The sequence below is a fragment of the Bos indicus genome, chromosome 4 (assembly GCF_029378745.1).
Source record: "Bos indicus isolate NIAB-ARS_2022 breed Sahiwal x Tharparkar chromosome 4, NIAB-ARS_B.indTharparkar_mat_pri_1.0, whole genome shotgun sequence".
NCBI classification, from domain to species: domain Eukaryota; kingdom Metazoa; phylum Chordata; class Mammalia; order Artiodactyla; family Bovidae; genus Bos; species Bos indicus.
The window spans coordinates 27,061,946-27,077,325 of record NC_091763.1 but is presented as its reverse complement, the minus strand read 5'-3'; the positions used below and the strand labels follow the sequence as shown (position 1 = coordinate 27,077,325).

At 38.2% G+C, this 15,380-nt stretch overlaps 1 protein-coding gene and 1 non-coding gene across 13 annotated transcripts in view; one reads left to right on the top strand and one right to left on the bottom strand.

Moving 5' to 3' along the window:
- HDAC9 (histone deacetylase 9) overlaps positions 1-15,380 on the bottom strand; it is a 1,049,156-nt gene that overhangs the window by 929,423 nt on the left and 104,353 nt on the right. The window lies entirely within an intron of this gene.
- LOC139182852 (U6atac minor spliceosomal RNA) lies at positions 3,286-3,406 on the top strand. The gene has a single exon (XR_011566421.1). It is a non-coding gene; the product is annotated as a U6atac minor spliceosomal RNA (small nuclear RNA).

Below are 15,380 nucleotides of genomic sequence, written 5' to 3'. Positions count from 1 at the left end.
TAAAGCTGGGGAAACAGGAGAGGGTAAATAGTTGCCCTTGTGGGACTCCCATTCTAGTGTGAGAGACAGACAAACCAATGTCAAGAGTGAGAGCTCTGTCAGCAACTAGTTTTCTGTGCACTGACTCATCTTTCTCCTCCAGCCCCATAATTCCTTCCTGAACAGACTCAAATCCTTACCCTCTGCTCCTCTGTCCCACTGCCCTGTGGACTCTGCTCTCTCAAGTGACTTCTGTTCTCTCGCTTGCAGATGATTCCAAGATGCCACACCCAGTCTAGCCAACACAGCTGCCTACCTTACTGCAGCCACTCAAAATAACTTCACTTGAATCTCCAATTTCACTTCAGAGTCAACTAAACCAAAACCAAACAAATTCTCCCTCAAAACTGACTTCCTATTTTCAATTTCCCCATTTTTATTACTACAGTTATTATTCTCCACAATTCTTAGCCCCAAATTTTAAGTCAACTTTAACTCATCTGTGGCTCCTATATTTAGTCAGTCTCCATATCCTGTGTGTATTAGTCAGGGTTCTCCAGAAAAACAAAGATTTATTATAAGATATTCGTTCACACCATTTTGGGGCTAGCAAGTCCAAAATCTGCAGAGTTGACTGATGTACCAGTTTGTGTATCAAGGCTAGTTCAGTTCAGTTCAGTTTAGTCACTCAGTCATGTCTGACTCTTTGAGACCCTATGGACCCCATCCAACCATCTCATCCTCTGTTGTTCCCTTCTCCTCCTGCTTTCAATCTTTCCCAGCATCCTGATGAGTCTTTTCAGATGAGTCAATTTTTCACATTAGGTAGCCAAAGTATTGGAGTTTCAGCTTCAGCATCAGTCATTCCAATGAATATTCAGGACTGATTTCCTTTAGGATGGACTGGTTGGATCTCCTTGCAGTCCATGGGACTCTCAAGAGTCTTCAAAAGCATCAATTCTTCAGTGCTCAGCTTTTTTTATAGTCCAATTCTCACATCTATACATGACTACTTGGAAAACCATAGCTTTGACTAGACAGACCTTTGGATAGTAGGGTGATAAAAAACCAGGAAGAACCAAAGTGCCAGTGTGAAGGCTATTAGGCAGAATGTGCTCTCATTCTGGGAAGGTGAGACTTTTATTCTACTCAGGCCTTAACAAGTTGGATGAGGCCCACTCACATTACAAACGTTCAATCTGCTTTACTCAGTCTACAGATTCAAATTTTAATCTTGTCCAAAAACATACTCAGAGAAACACCCAGAATAATGCTGGATCAGATATACTGGCACCCAGTGGCCCAGTCAAATTGATGCAAAAAATTAACCATCACACTATGATTTTATTGTTCAAAAGTTTCACGTTCTTTTCCCATCCTCATTCTCACTACCATTGTCTCAGTTCAGGTCCTACAATCTCCTACTGGTTTCCAGCACAAGGATGTAAACCAGCTCCTCCAATCCTTTAGTTCAGAGAGCACCAGGTACACTGTGGATACAATTATTTTCAAAAAAGTTGTTTTCATCATATCATTCTTATTCTATTCCTTAACTCACAATGGCATCTTACACCAAATATATTCAATTCTTTTCCTTATAATATACTGCTCTATATAATACAGCCCTACCTGGCTTACTGACCTGTTTCTTCCATCACTCTCCTAAATCAGAACCTACATTATAAGTGGCCAACAGTTAAAGTATGCTTTTCACTTATCAACACCCTTTCTCTACTCAACATACTCTCTTTCTCTGGAAAGTACTGTGCTCTCTACTCCACCTAAACCAATCCTCTCTCTCTATTAAGATTTGTCTCCAGCTTCAACTCCTTTTTGAAGCTTTCCTAATTCTTGTTGCTGTTTAGCTGCTAAGTTGCATCTGACTCTTTGTGACCCCATGGACTGTAGCCCACCGGCTCCTCTGTCCATGGGATTTCCTAGGCAAGAGTAATAGAATGGGTTGCCATTTCTTCCTCCAGGGGATCTTCCTGACGCAGGGAGCGAACCCACATCGCCTGCATTGGTGGGCAGAGTCTTTACCACTGAGCCACCTGGGAAGCTCTATATATATGCACATACATACATACATGCATATATATATACAAAATGAAATATTACCAACATATATATATATATATAATGAGAAATTTACAAAAATGGCAAATATACTACTATAAAGAATCAGAACGCAAGCAAAAAATGGCTGAAAAACAAGACATTAATATCAGCAGAAGAATAATTGAATATCAGGTAAAGCCTCAGAGGCAAAAAGCCCACAACTTGAGTGGGGCCAAGGAAAACCAGGTATGGCTGAAGACGGAGCCAAGTCACTTCTAACCAAGGGAGCTGAAGTCCATAAAGTATAGGTGAAATTCTGTTTTGTTCCTTATCCATGATCCTAAAAAACAAAAATTTTCTGTAATTTACTTGGCAATAAATCTAAATGCATCTAGCAACAACAACTGGCCTAGAAATACATACAGCTGTTTACTGTCTTTATCTTATTTAGCATTAATATCTATGAATTTCACTGCAGAAATATTGTTTTTATTATGGGGAACTATCCCAGATCCCCTTGAAGGTGACATGACATGCAACACTGAGTATATGCTCCATACTATACCATTTTTAAATCTTATAAATTCTCAGTTCCAAAACACACATGGCCCCTAGAATTTTCGATAAGATTCTATGGATTTTAGATTTTGAGATTCCACAGAAAGAACCAGTCAGATATACAAAAGGATCTCTCATCCAAAAAAGGTTTCAGAGTGCATGGAAGATCCATTTAGAATAGTTTTCTTAAACGGAGGATATCTTTTCAGTGCCACACACATTCTATCATTGATCACTTTTGCAATTAGTGGCAAAGTTTCTTTTATTAAATAATATTAGTTAAAAGAAAAAAAATAACCTGCCAATCATGAACTTTTACCTTTTCCCTCCCCTTACAATGCCAAGAATCCCAGAAAAAAAGTTGTAAAACAGCATTCTCTTTGCCTCCTATAACCTTAATAGATAGTTTCCTGGAATTGTCTATTCAAACAGAAAATTAATTTCCATGCACAGCTGGAAATACCACATTGGCAGGCAAGAAAAACATCAAACACCAGTAGATTAAATAGAAAGTGGAAGAACTAAAAGCCAACAAAATAGAACTTGCTCAGTAAGGTGGTCATATGAGAAAAGACTTCTGTCTGTTAATATTAATATAGGAATATATCTCTTAAGTGAAGTAGCAATAATAAAGTAAGCTTTGGATCCAGGAAACAACTAGGTGATGATATCATTCAAGAAGTTTTTCTAGTGTTGTATGAAAGAAGAAAAACTCAACAACTGTCTTGGGGATGAAAAGTCCTCAGATCTGCACAACACATTCACGGTTAATCACAGCCACCCACTTCATGGCATATAACCATGGGTTTTTTCTTTTTACTTTAGGGTGATGGAAAAGTTCTGAAGATGGATATTGGTGATAGCTGCTCTGTCTCTCACATTAGTAGAGGCTTTAAAGAGAACTTGAAAAACAAAAGAAGTACTCTTCTCTCTCCACCGACAAGATCAGGCTCTGGTGATCCATCCATCTCCCTCCACTGCCCTGAACCTAATGGGTATCCCGCTTTGTACTGACAACCATCAAGGAAAAGCAGGCTCATGCTGCCATCTGGGCCCTGCTCCCTGATGCCTAACTGCTCAGGAAATGACTTGTGTGGCCAATATTCAACTAATAACCAAACTAAACCAAGTAATTCACTTTGTACAACCATTTTAAAAACAAAGGAAGCAAAGACAGAAAACAGAACACTACCTTCAGGAACTGCCACACAGAAAGGCAAACAAAAATCCAGCAACAGCATGGGAAGGACAAAAGTCCACATGGCATCCAGACAGGGGTCCCCCTTGGTTCTGCTGCCTTGATTGTCCAATTGTCAGAGAAAATTTTTTAAAAACCTCCATCAGCTCTTAGTGTATAACTGACACTTTGTAAATAACAACAGGGAGAAAGCTCAATAAAAATCAATGTGTTATTAAGTAAGATAGGAAAAAAAAAATTCTACATGAACTTGATCACTGTGTGACTTTCTAATGATTGAAAGGTTGAGTTTAAGATGCCAGAACACTTCCAGATAAAGCATACCAGAGTTCCAAAGTGGCATATTGTGTTATAAAACATGGACCTATATCTCTATTATCTTTGGCAGACAATCTCAAAATATCTCATACTTTGGTAAATTCAAAGGGATATCCCACAAACAAAGTGAGGGGTCAATTTGTTTGAATATTTATTTTTCACAGAGGAGAAGGTAAGTGGCTGCCAAAATACCTGCCACAAAGCAAGAATACAATATATATTTGTGGAACTGAACTGAAACAAGTAGTTGCTGCTGCTAAGTCGCTTCAGTCGTGTCCGACTCTGTGCGACCCCATAGATGGAAGCCCACCAGGCTTCCCCGTCCCTGGGATTCTCTAGGCAGAACACTGGAGTGGGCCGCCATTTCCTTCTCCAATGCGTGAAAGGGAAAAGTGAAAGTGAAGTCACTCAGTCGTGTCCGACTCTTAGCGACCCCATGGACTGCAGCCTACCAGGCTACCATCCATGGGATTTTTCCAGGCAAGAGTACTAGAGTGGGGTGCCATTGCCTTCTCCAGAAACAAGTAGTAGAAGCTAATAAAGATTACCTGTATCAGTGTACTGATGAAATCTATCAGGTTATTGTTTCAACTTTCCACCTGATTGAACCTATGAAAAATAACTGGCCTTATTAACAGAGAAAGGCTCTGTTTTTTTCCACCAGGTATCACAAGTACCAGCACCCCACAGCAAGCTGCTCAGAGGCTCAGTGAAGACTCATCTCCCCAGAATCAGCATTTTTGACCTAACTCCTTTTAACAAAAATACAGAAATTTTAAATTGTAAGGCAAGGAATGTAAAGGATGCATAGGTGATCAGAAAAAAATTCTAATAATGAGAGAGAAACCTATTGATAGATAAGCTACCTCAAGAAGACCCACTCAAAAAAACTGGGAGTCAGCTCTTTCAATTTCCTCATCTGAAAAATGGGAAGACTCAATCAATTGCTTTCAAGCTTCTACAAGTGCTCCTCATACTGAAAAAGACATTTCATATTAAATACAGTATATTTATACATATACAGAAATGTGCTTATTTATACATATATAGAAATCAACCCTTAAATCTTCCAATGTGGATGCACTCTGGTATGGTGTCGTGTGTTTTATGCTATTTCATTGTTTAACTGCAACCACTCAGTGGGTCTCATGGCACACTAATAGTTCATGACATGCCATTTGTAAAATACTGGACTAGATGATTTATTTCCAGCTCATTAAATTAAAAACCATGATTTTTACTTAGAAGCAATTAAAAAATATCTACCATTCCCAAATACTAGTTCCTCAATGAACTTTCCAAAGCCAATTCCTGAGTGAAATGATATAATCCCTACAAATTTTTGCCTTCCCTTCTTCTTCACAGTAAACACTCATGATCCTTTCCACTCAAAAAGCTTTAAAAGTGATTTTTTCAGGGTGCATGAATACTACCAAGCCTAACAGCAGAAGCCAGCAACAGGGATTTTGCAATAAAAACTTAAACATCTACCAAAGGAACTCCCTTTTACTCATAAAGAAGTACATTTGAATCTTTATAAGCCATCAGGCAACAGCTAAAGCAGCCAAAAGCCAAAACAATACTCATGGAGTGGAAGCAAACCACACAGATCTTGATTTTAATTACATAAAATATAATTCAAAGTAGTTGCATTCTCCCTTCCCAATTATAGAGTTTGTTCCCTCAAATAAGAATATTTTGACTTTCTATAATAGCATCTATTGTCACTTGTGTAGATTTTCTTAAATGGCTGCCTTCTTCCACAGCACCCCACCTCATCCCACCACCTCTCCACTATCTTCAGTAACGTCCCAAACTAGTGGGTGTGCAGGAATCTCTGGTGAAAAAAGAACTTGCTTTGAGTAAAATAATCTTCTCAATCACAATTGGAGCTTTCTGAGTATATAGCTGGGGAAAAGCCTTGTTTATATCTCAGCATAGCTTAAAATCCACCTAAAATATTATCTGATTAAAGGCATTGCAATCTTGACATGGAAAATTAACAGTATCATTTGTGCTTTTAATGATTTCAAAATGCTTTATTATAAATCTTCTCTTGGTTCCTAAGTCTACAGGGCAAAGAATAAATATGTTCCTTATAATAACTTATAAATTATATGTATATTTTTATAATAAATTATAAAAATAAGATTTTAGTTTATATCATACTTTTTTAGTTTATAAAATAAAATGTAAAGGATCCAAGTCTTAAATTTAAAAAGCACTTCGACTGATAAATATCAGAGAAATACTAATGTCAAAAAATGAGGTCCATTCTAATCCTATAATCAAAGCATTCTGTGTATTTTCCAAACTTGGCAAGACATATTTTTATTTTTAAATTTTTGAACTACTAATCCTGGAGGAAAACAACCACCATTAATTTCCTCTTCAGTCACTAGTTGTCTGTGCCATGTGTTTTTATCACTTCCTGCCACAAGGAAATACATTTGGAACAAAGAAAGATAGTCAAAAGAGAGTTCTCTAGCTTAGTCTAAAATCATTCTTTTAGGAATTGAGAGTGTAAACATATTTCAATAATAGCACTGGATGATAAAACTACTTAGAAAACCTTCACATTTCTTTATTACATGACTTCATTTAATGCTCAAAAAGGTTTGTAAAGATTATTTGGTAAAAAAACTAAGCAGGTTAAGTTAGGTAACACTTTTTCACCCACACAGCTAATAAAAACCAGAGGCAGAACTTAAATTCCTTCCATTTCATACCCAATCTCACAGTGGACACTATAACAGTTTTTCTTATATGTCTTTTGATCAAGTTGTAAGTTTTTACTTTACCCTATTTGTCCAAACCATCATGGTTTTTTGTGTATGTGTGGTGGGGAAAGTGCTCAATAGAGGTTGCAAAAGATGATAAGAACATGAGGACTAATTTATCATTTTATAGCTAAGTTGTATTCAACAGTGATTTATTCAGTCCTAGGTACTAAGTAGTACATTAAATATAGGGATCCTAAACAAAAATACAAATTATAGATCATAATCCTAGGAGTTAGTAAGAAATTTAGTAAAAACCTATCTTAGTCTGCTCAAGCTGCTGTAACAAAATACTATGGTCCTTGTGTTTTAAAGCAACTGATAAAGGATTAATCTCCAAAATATACAAGCAGATCAAATAGCTCAATATCAGAAAAACAAACAACTCAATCAAAAAGTGTGCAGAAGACCTAAACAGACATTTCCTCAAAGAATACATATAGATGGCCAGTAAACATATGAAACAATGCTCAACATCGCTCGTTACTAGAGAAATGCAAATAAAAAATACAATGATGTATCACCTCACATCACTCAGAATCAGATCAGATGAGATCAGATCAGTCGCTCAGTCGCGTCCGACTCTTTGCGACCCCATGAATCGCAGCATGCCAGGCCTTCCTGTCCATCACCAACTCAGAGAGTTCACTCAGAATGGCCATCATCAAAAAAATCTATAGACAATAAATGCTGGAGAGGATGTGCAGAAAAGAGAAAACCCTCCTGCACTATTTGTGGGAATGTAAATTGATACAGCCACTATGGAGAAAAATATGGAGATTTCTTAAAAAATAGGAATAAAACTACCATATGACCCAGTATACCCACTACTGGGCATATACCGAGAAAACTACAATTCAAAAAGACACATGCACCCCAATATTCACTGCAGCACTATTGACAATAGCCAGAACATGGAAGCAACCTACATGCCCAACAACAGATGAATGGATAAAGAAGATGTGATACATACATACAATGGAATATTACTCATCCATAACGAGAATGAATTTAAGTCTGCTGTAGTGAGGCAAATGAACCTACAGCCTGTTATACAGAGTGAAGTAAGTCAGAAAGATAAAAAATATATATATTGTATATTAACCACATATATAGAATCCAGAAAAATATTACAGACGAACCTATTTATAGGGGAGAATTGGAGATGCAAGCATAGAGAATGGACGTGTGGAAACAGCAGGGGAAGAAGAGGGTAAGATGAATTGAGAAACTGCCACTGACATATATACACTATCATGTGTGAAATAGGTAACTAGTGGGAAGCTGCTGTTTAACACAGGGAGCCCAACCTGGTCCTCTGTGACAACTTAGAGAGATGGGATTAGAGGAGGGTGGGAGCTCAAGAGGGAGGGGAGATATATATATATATATATATATATATATATATATATATATAATTATGAAAGATTTGCATTGTTGTACAGCAAAAACCAATACAGCATTGGAAAGCAGTTCAGTTCATTTCAATCGCTCAGTCGTGTCTGACTCTTTGAGACCCCATGAACCACAGCACGCCAGGCCTCCCTGTCCATCACCAACTCCCAGAGTTTACCCAAAGCCATGTCCATTGAGTCAGTGATGCTATCCAACCATCTCATCCTCTGTCGTCCCCTTCTCCTCTTTCCCTCAATTTTTCCCAGCATCAGGGCCTTTTCAAATGAGTCAGCTCTTCGCATCAGGTGACCAAAGTACTGGAGTTTCAGGTTCAACATCAGTCCTTCCAATGAACCCCCAGGACTGATCTCCTTTAGGATAGACTGGTTGGATCTCTTTTCAGTCCAAGGGACTCTCAAGAGTCTTCTCCAACACTGCAGTTCAAAAGCATCAATTCTTCTGCACTCAGCTTTCTTCACAGTCCAACTCTCACATCCACACATGACCACTGGAAAAACCACAGCCTTGACTAGATGGACCTTTGTTGGCAAAGTAATGTCTCTGCTTTTTAATATGCTATCTAGGTTGACCATAACTTTCCTTCCAATGAGTAAGAGTCTTTTAATTTCATGGCTGCAATCACCATCTGCAGTGATTTTGGAGCCCAGAAAAATAAAGTCAGCCACTAACTCCACTGTTTCCCCATCTATTTCCCATGAAGTAATGGGACCGGATGCCATGATCTTAGTTTTCTGAATGTTGAACTTTAAGCCAACTTTTTAACTCTCCTCTTTCACTTTCATCAAGAGGCTCTTTAGTTCTTCTTCACTTTATGCCATAAAGGTGGTATCATCTGCATATCTGAGGCCGTTGATATTTCTCCTGGCAATCTTGATTTCATCTTGTGCTTCCTCTAGCCCAGAGTTTTTCATGATGTACTCTGCATAGAAGTTAAATAAGTAGGGTGACAAAATACAGCCTTGACATACTGCCTTTCCTTTTTGGAACCAGTCTGTTGTTCCATGTCCAGTTCTAACTGTTGCTTCCTGACCTGCATACAGGTTTCTCAAGAGGCAGGTCAGGTAGTCTGGTATTCCCATCTCTTTCAGAATTTTCCAGTTTATTGTGATCCACACAGTCAAAGGCTTTGGCATAGTCAATAAAGCAGAAATAGATGTTTTTCTGGAACTCTCTTGCTTTTTCTACGGTCCAGCGGATGTTGGCAATTTGATCTCTGGTTTCTCTGCCTTTCCTAAAACCAGCTTGAACATCTGGAAGTTCACGGTTCATGTATTGCTGAAGCCTGACTTGGATAATTTTGAGAATTACTTTACTAGCGTGTGAGATAAGTGTAATTGTGTGGTAGTTTGAGGATTCTTGGCATTGCCTTTCTTCGGATTGGAATGAAAACTGACCTTTTCCAGTCCTGTGGCCACTGCTTAGTTTTCCGAATTTGCTGATATATTGAGTGCGGCACTTTCACAGCATCATCTTTTAGGATTTGAAATAGCTCAACTGGAATTCCATCACCTCCACGGGCTTTGTTTGTAGTGATGCTTCCTAAGGTCCACTTTACATTCCAGGATGTCTGGCTCTAGGTGAGTGATCACACCATCATGATTATATGGGTCATGAAGATACTTTTGTACAGTTCTTCTGTATATTCCTGCCATCTCTTCTTAATATTTTATGCTTCTATTAGGTCCATACCATTTCTGTCTTTTATTGAACCCATCTTTGCATGAAATGTTCCCTCAGTATCTCTAATTTTCTTGAAGAGATCTCTAGTCTCTCCCATTCTACTGTTTTCCTCTATTTCTTTGCATTGATCACTGAGGAAGGCTTTCTTATCTCTCCTTGCTATTCTTTCGAACTCTGCATTCAAATGGGTGTATCTTTCCTTTTCTCCTTTGCTTTTTGCTTCTCTTCTTTTCACAGCTATTTGTAAGGCCTCCTCAGACAGCCATTTTTCTTTTTTGCATTTCTTTTTCTTGGGGATGGTCTTGATCCCTGTCTCCTGTACAATGTCACGAACCTCCGTCCATAGTTCATCAGGCACTCTGTCGATCAGATCTAGTCTGTTAAATCTATTTCTCACTTCCACTGTATAATCATAAGGGATTTGATTTAGGTCATACCTGAATGGTCTAGTGGTTTTCCCCACTTTCTTCAGTTTAAGTCTGAATTTGGCAATAAGGAGTTCATGATCTGACCCATAGCTCCCGGTCTTGTTTTTGCTGACAGTATAGAGCTTCTGTATCTTTGGCTGCAAAGAATATAATCAATCTGATTATTCAGTGTTGACCATCTGGTGATGTCCATGTGTAGAGTCTTCTCTTGTATTGTTGGAAGAGGGTGTTTGCTATGACCAGTGTGTTCTCTTGGCAAAACTCTGTTAGCCTTTGCCCTGCTTCATTCTGTACTTCAAGGCCAAATTTGCCTGTTACTCCAGGTGTTTCTTGACTTCCTATTTTTGCATTCCAGTCCCCTATAATGAAAAGGACATCTTTTTTGAGTGTTAGTTCTAAAAGGTCTTGTAGGTCTTCATAGAACCATTCAGCTTCTTCAGCATTACGGTTGGGGCATAGATTTGGATTACCATGATATTGAACGGTTTGCCTCGGAAAGCAATTATCCTCCAATTAAAAAAAATTACAAATTCATTTCTCACAGTCCAAGATCAAGCTGCTGGCAGATTTAGTGTTCTGTGAGGGCTCTCTTCCTGGTTTGCAGATATGCCTTCTGACTGTGTGTTCACATAGGCCTTTCCTGGGTACATGTTCATGGAGAGAGAAATCCTTCTAGTCTTCCTCTTCTTATAAGGGACTAATCTCATCATGAGGGTCTATCTTATTGACCTAATCTAAACCTAATTATCTCCAAATTGTAGCCCACCAGGTGCATTTCCCAGGCAAAAATACTGAAGTGGGTTGCCATTTCCTTCTCCAGGGGATCTTCCCAACCCAGAGATCGAACCCTGGTGTCCTACATTGCAGGCAGACTCTTTACCATCTGAGATACCAGGGAAGGCCCCCTCAAACAGCATCACACTGGGGGCCAGCGCTTCATATATAAATTTTTAATATATGAACTTAAATATACGAATAAGTTTCAACATATGAATTTTAGCCCATAACAGGAACCTAACAGGTAAACAGATAATTATAATTAGTTTAATACAAACTAATTTAATTCCAAAAATAACACTTAATTGTGTTCAACAAATATTTATTAATAGACCATTAAAGGAAAGTAAATTTTTGACAGTGGGCAAATATCGAACAGATAGAGAATATTCTCCATGTTATACAAAATGAGCAAACATGCTCTGAGATGATAATTTGTCTAAGATCAAAAACTGAGGGAGACAGGATTTACATATGAATCTACCTAACTGCAGGGCTCCCCAGGTGGTGCTAGTGGTACAGAACTTGCCTGCCAATGCAGAAGACTTAAAAGATGACAGTTTGATTTCTGAGTCGGGAAGATCCCCTGGGGAGGGCACGGCAACCCACTCCAGCATTCTTGCCTGGAGGATCCCATGGACAGAGGAGCTGGGCGGGCTACAGTCCATCGGGTCACAAAGAATTGGACACAACTGAAGCGACTTAACACACACGTACTACCTAACTTCAAAATCCAGCCATTTTCCACTGGAACAGGAGAGCTGTAACCAAGGACAACAGCCTCTCCCACTGCCTCTCCTAGGGTGTGCGCAGCATGGCCTTCCCTACCAAGAAAGAGAGTAGCCTCCAAAGCCAGGTGCAAACACACATAGCACACACAACCTTTCTCTGTGTAGGAGGTGACTAAAGCCTGGATGGGATGCTGATACAATAAAGGCAGGTCAGGGAACGAACTGAGAGCACATATCCTAGACCAGTTTGTCTCACCTGGAAAAAGAGAACCTTCCTCTCAGGATGATAGCAGATCCATCAATTTCATCGCTAAACATACTATGACTATAATTCTCAAATAAAAAAATTCATAATGCTGAGTAGAGAATAAAAATGCAAACATTTTTGAAATATAAAATCAATATGAAAAAAAGTATTTTAGTGTTGAAGCAAACAAAGCCAGGATGGCAACACTGATCCATTCATCTTTCTTCAGCTCTAAAAGAGTCAGTGTTATTCAGGAAATATCAAGATGTAGCAAAACTTTAAGGGTATACATCTGTTCTAGCACTGTGCACAGTAGGTTTTTAATAAATGTGCTGTGGATGAATGGATGGACAAATGGCTAAATGCAGAAAAGAATGAATTAATATTCACATTACTTTATCATTTTTGGAATGTATTATTAAATGTCTTATTTTACTTAGGAATTTAAAATTATTTCTTCACCTTTCAATTAAACATCTATCTGTATTTAATTCTAAGCCTAATTTGTATGATAGTTAAAAGGTCTAAATTTTACCTTTTTAGAAACAAAACAACTACACACTATAATTTTACTTGAAATTTTTAAGATCTGAGGTTCATAAAAATACTACATTTAAAAGGAATTTGGGGAAAACAAATTACTGAGAAGAAAAAAAATTGTGTATATATGATATGATAGTAGAAGAGATGTTAAAAGCTAGGTAAATTTGCTGATTAGTGGTGCAAATTGGGAAGGATAAAAGAAAAAGAGGAAAGCAAAGATCTTCATTTCAATGTACTATTTACGTCATTTCAGTGATAATACAGAGAGTTTCACACAACAATGACTACTCCATTGTACTTTCTGGTCATTATCTATCTCTTGTTTCATAATCTTATTTTGTAAAACTTCTATCTTGCTGGTGTTTTTATAATCCAACTTAAACCATTTTGGGGGAAAAAACGTCATATACACATACATGTGTGCATCTTGGGTCAATGTCTGTCTGACGGTCTCTGTCTCTTTATGTGTCTCTCTTTCCTTCTCTCTCTCTAAATTCTATATATATTATATAGAGATGAGACAATTCTTATGCTAGCTAAATATTTATTTACAAGTTAAACTCTTTTATGTATTTCATATTGTAGTCACAAAATATCTCATGCTCATATAGATGTGAGAAAATCACCTCTGTGGAAAATTCACTTTAATTAATGAGTCTTTGGGTTTTTCAGCACTTGGTTTGCACCTTAGTGATGTGTATGAAAGTGTGGACAGGAGAACTCAGGTATGACGAAGTCTCACAATGTCAGGTGGTCCTGGCTGATTTCCTCCTTTTACTCTTTTCTCAATCTTGAACCAATCAGTTGTTCCATACATGGTTCTAATTGTTGCTTCTTGACCAACATATAAGTACCTCAGGAGACAGGTAAGATGGTCCGGTATTTCCTTCTCTCTAAAAGCATTCCACAGTTTGTTACAATCCAAACAGTCAAAGGCTTTAGTGTAGCCAATGAAACAGAGGTAGACGGTTTTCTGGAACTCCCTTGCTTTCTCTATGATCCAGTCAATGTTGGCAATTTGCTCTCTGGTTCCTCTTCCTTTTCTAAATTAAGCTTGGACATCTGGAAGTTCTTGGTCCACATAATGTTTAAGCCTAGCATGCAAGATTTTAAGCATGAGCTCACATGATTCATACTAAGCACTTAAAAGACAATTTCATATTTTCCTGCTTTTATTTTCCCTGACTTTTACTTTTGATGAATTAAAACCATTCCAGACACAGTAGGCACTCAATATATACTTCTTGAATAAGTGAATTACTACTACTATTAGCAATTCTATTGAAGACTGAGAAAAGATCATGGGATTTGCCCATTAGACAGTAATTGGTGCATTTAGAGATTGCTTAAATGCCTAGGGGTTTTGAACACTTGAAGGAAAGTCAGTTACTTTCCTTCACTTACAAAGCCAGGCAAAGGGTTTTGGTGAGGACATTCTAAAGTAGCATTGTAGTGTACAGAGTTTCTTCAAGTTTTATTGGTTGTTTTTTTTATTCTGAGTGTTAAAGATAATGGCTTCCAGCTAGAAGATAAAAATCTGTTTTATTGACATTAATTTTTTTTTAATTTGCTTTATTTAGAGTTTTTACAGTGTATTACCCCTTCATGTATCACTGCCTTGTCGTGGTGAAGGGGCTTGCGTAACTCAATGAAGCTATTAGCCATGCCATGTAGGGCTACCCAAGGACAGGTCCTAGTGGAGAGTTCTGACAAAATGTGATCCACTGGAGGAGGGAATGGCAAACCACTCCAATATACTAGCCCTGAGAACCCCATGAACTGTATAAAGAGGCAAAAAGATATCACACCGAAAAATGAGACCCCCAGGTCGGAAGGTATCCAATATGCTACTGGGGAAAAGCGGAGGACAACTATTAATAGCTCTAGAAAGAATGAAGCAGATTGGCCAAAGCAGACACAATGATCAGTTGTGGATGTGTCTGGTGATGAAAGTAAAATTTGATGCTATAAAAACAGTCTTGCACAGGAAACTGGGATGTTAGGTCCATGAATCAAGGTAAATTGCACATGGTCAAGCAGGAGATAGAAGAGTAAACAAATGAACAGGAACGGGTGAATTTAATTCAGATGACCATCAACACAGTGTATTATCTTCAGTCCCTTGAGTCAAGGAATTTGGTTACTACTACCCCATTTTGTTCAGTCACTAAGCCATGTCCAACTTTTGTGATCCCATGGACTGCAGCATACCAGGCCCCTTTGTCCTTCACTATCTCCCAGAGTTTGCTCAAATGCATGTCCACTGAGTTGGTGATGCTATCTAACCATCTCATCCTCTGCTATCCCCTTCTCCTTTTGCCTTCAATTTCTCCCAGAATCAGAGTCTTTTCCAATGAGTCAGCTCTTCGCATCAGGTGTCCAAAGTATTGGAACTTCAGTTTCAGCAACAGTTCTTCCAATGAATATTCAGGGTTGAGTTCCTTTAGGACTGACTGATTTGATTTCCTTGCAGTCCAAGGGACTTTACATGACTACTGGAAAAATCATAGCTTTGACCATACTGACCTTCGTTGGTAAAGTGATCATTAAAGATGCACAAATGGAGATTCAGAGTTGAGTGACCTTTATGGCATGAGTTCAGTGGCATAAGTTCATAAGTCATATCCTGAGGTCTTTGTGAAGTTTTGAGAATACTGTTCTTTCCTC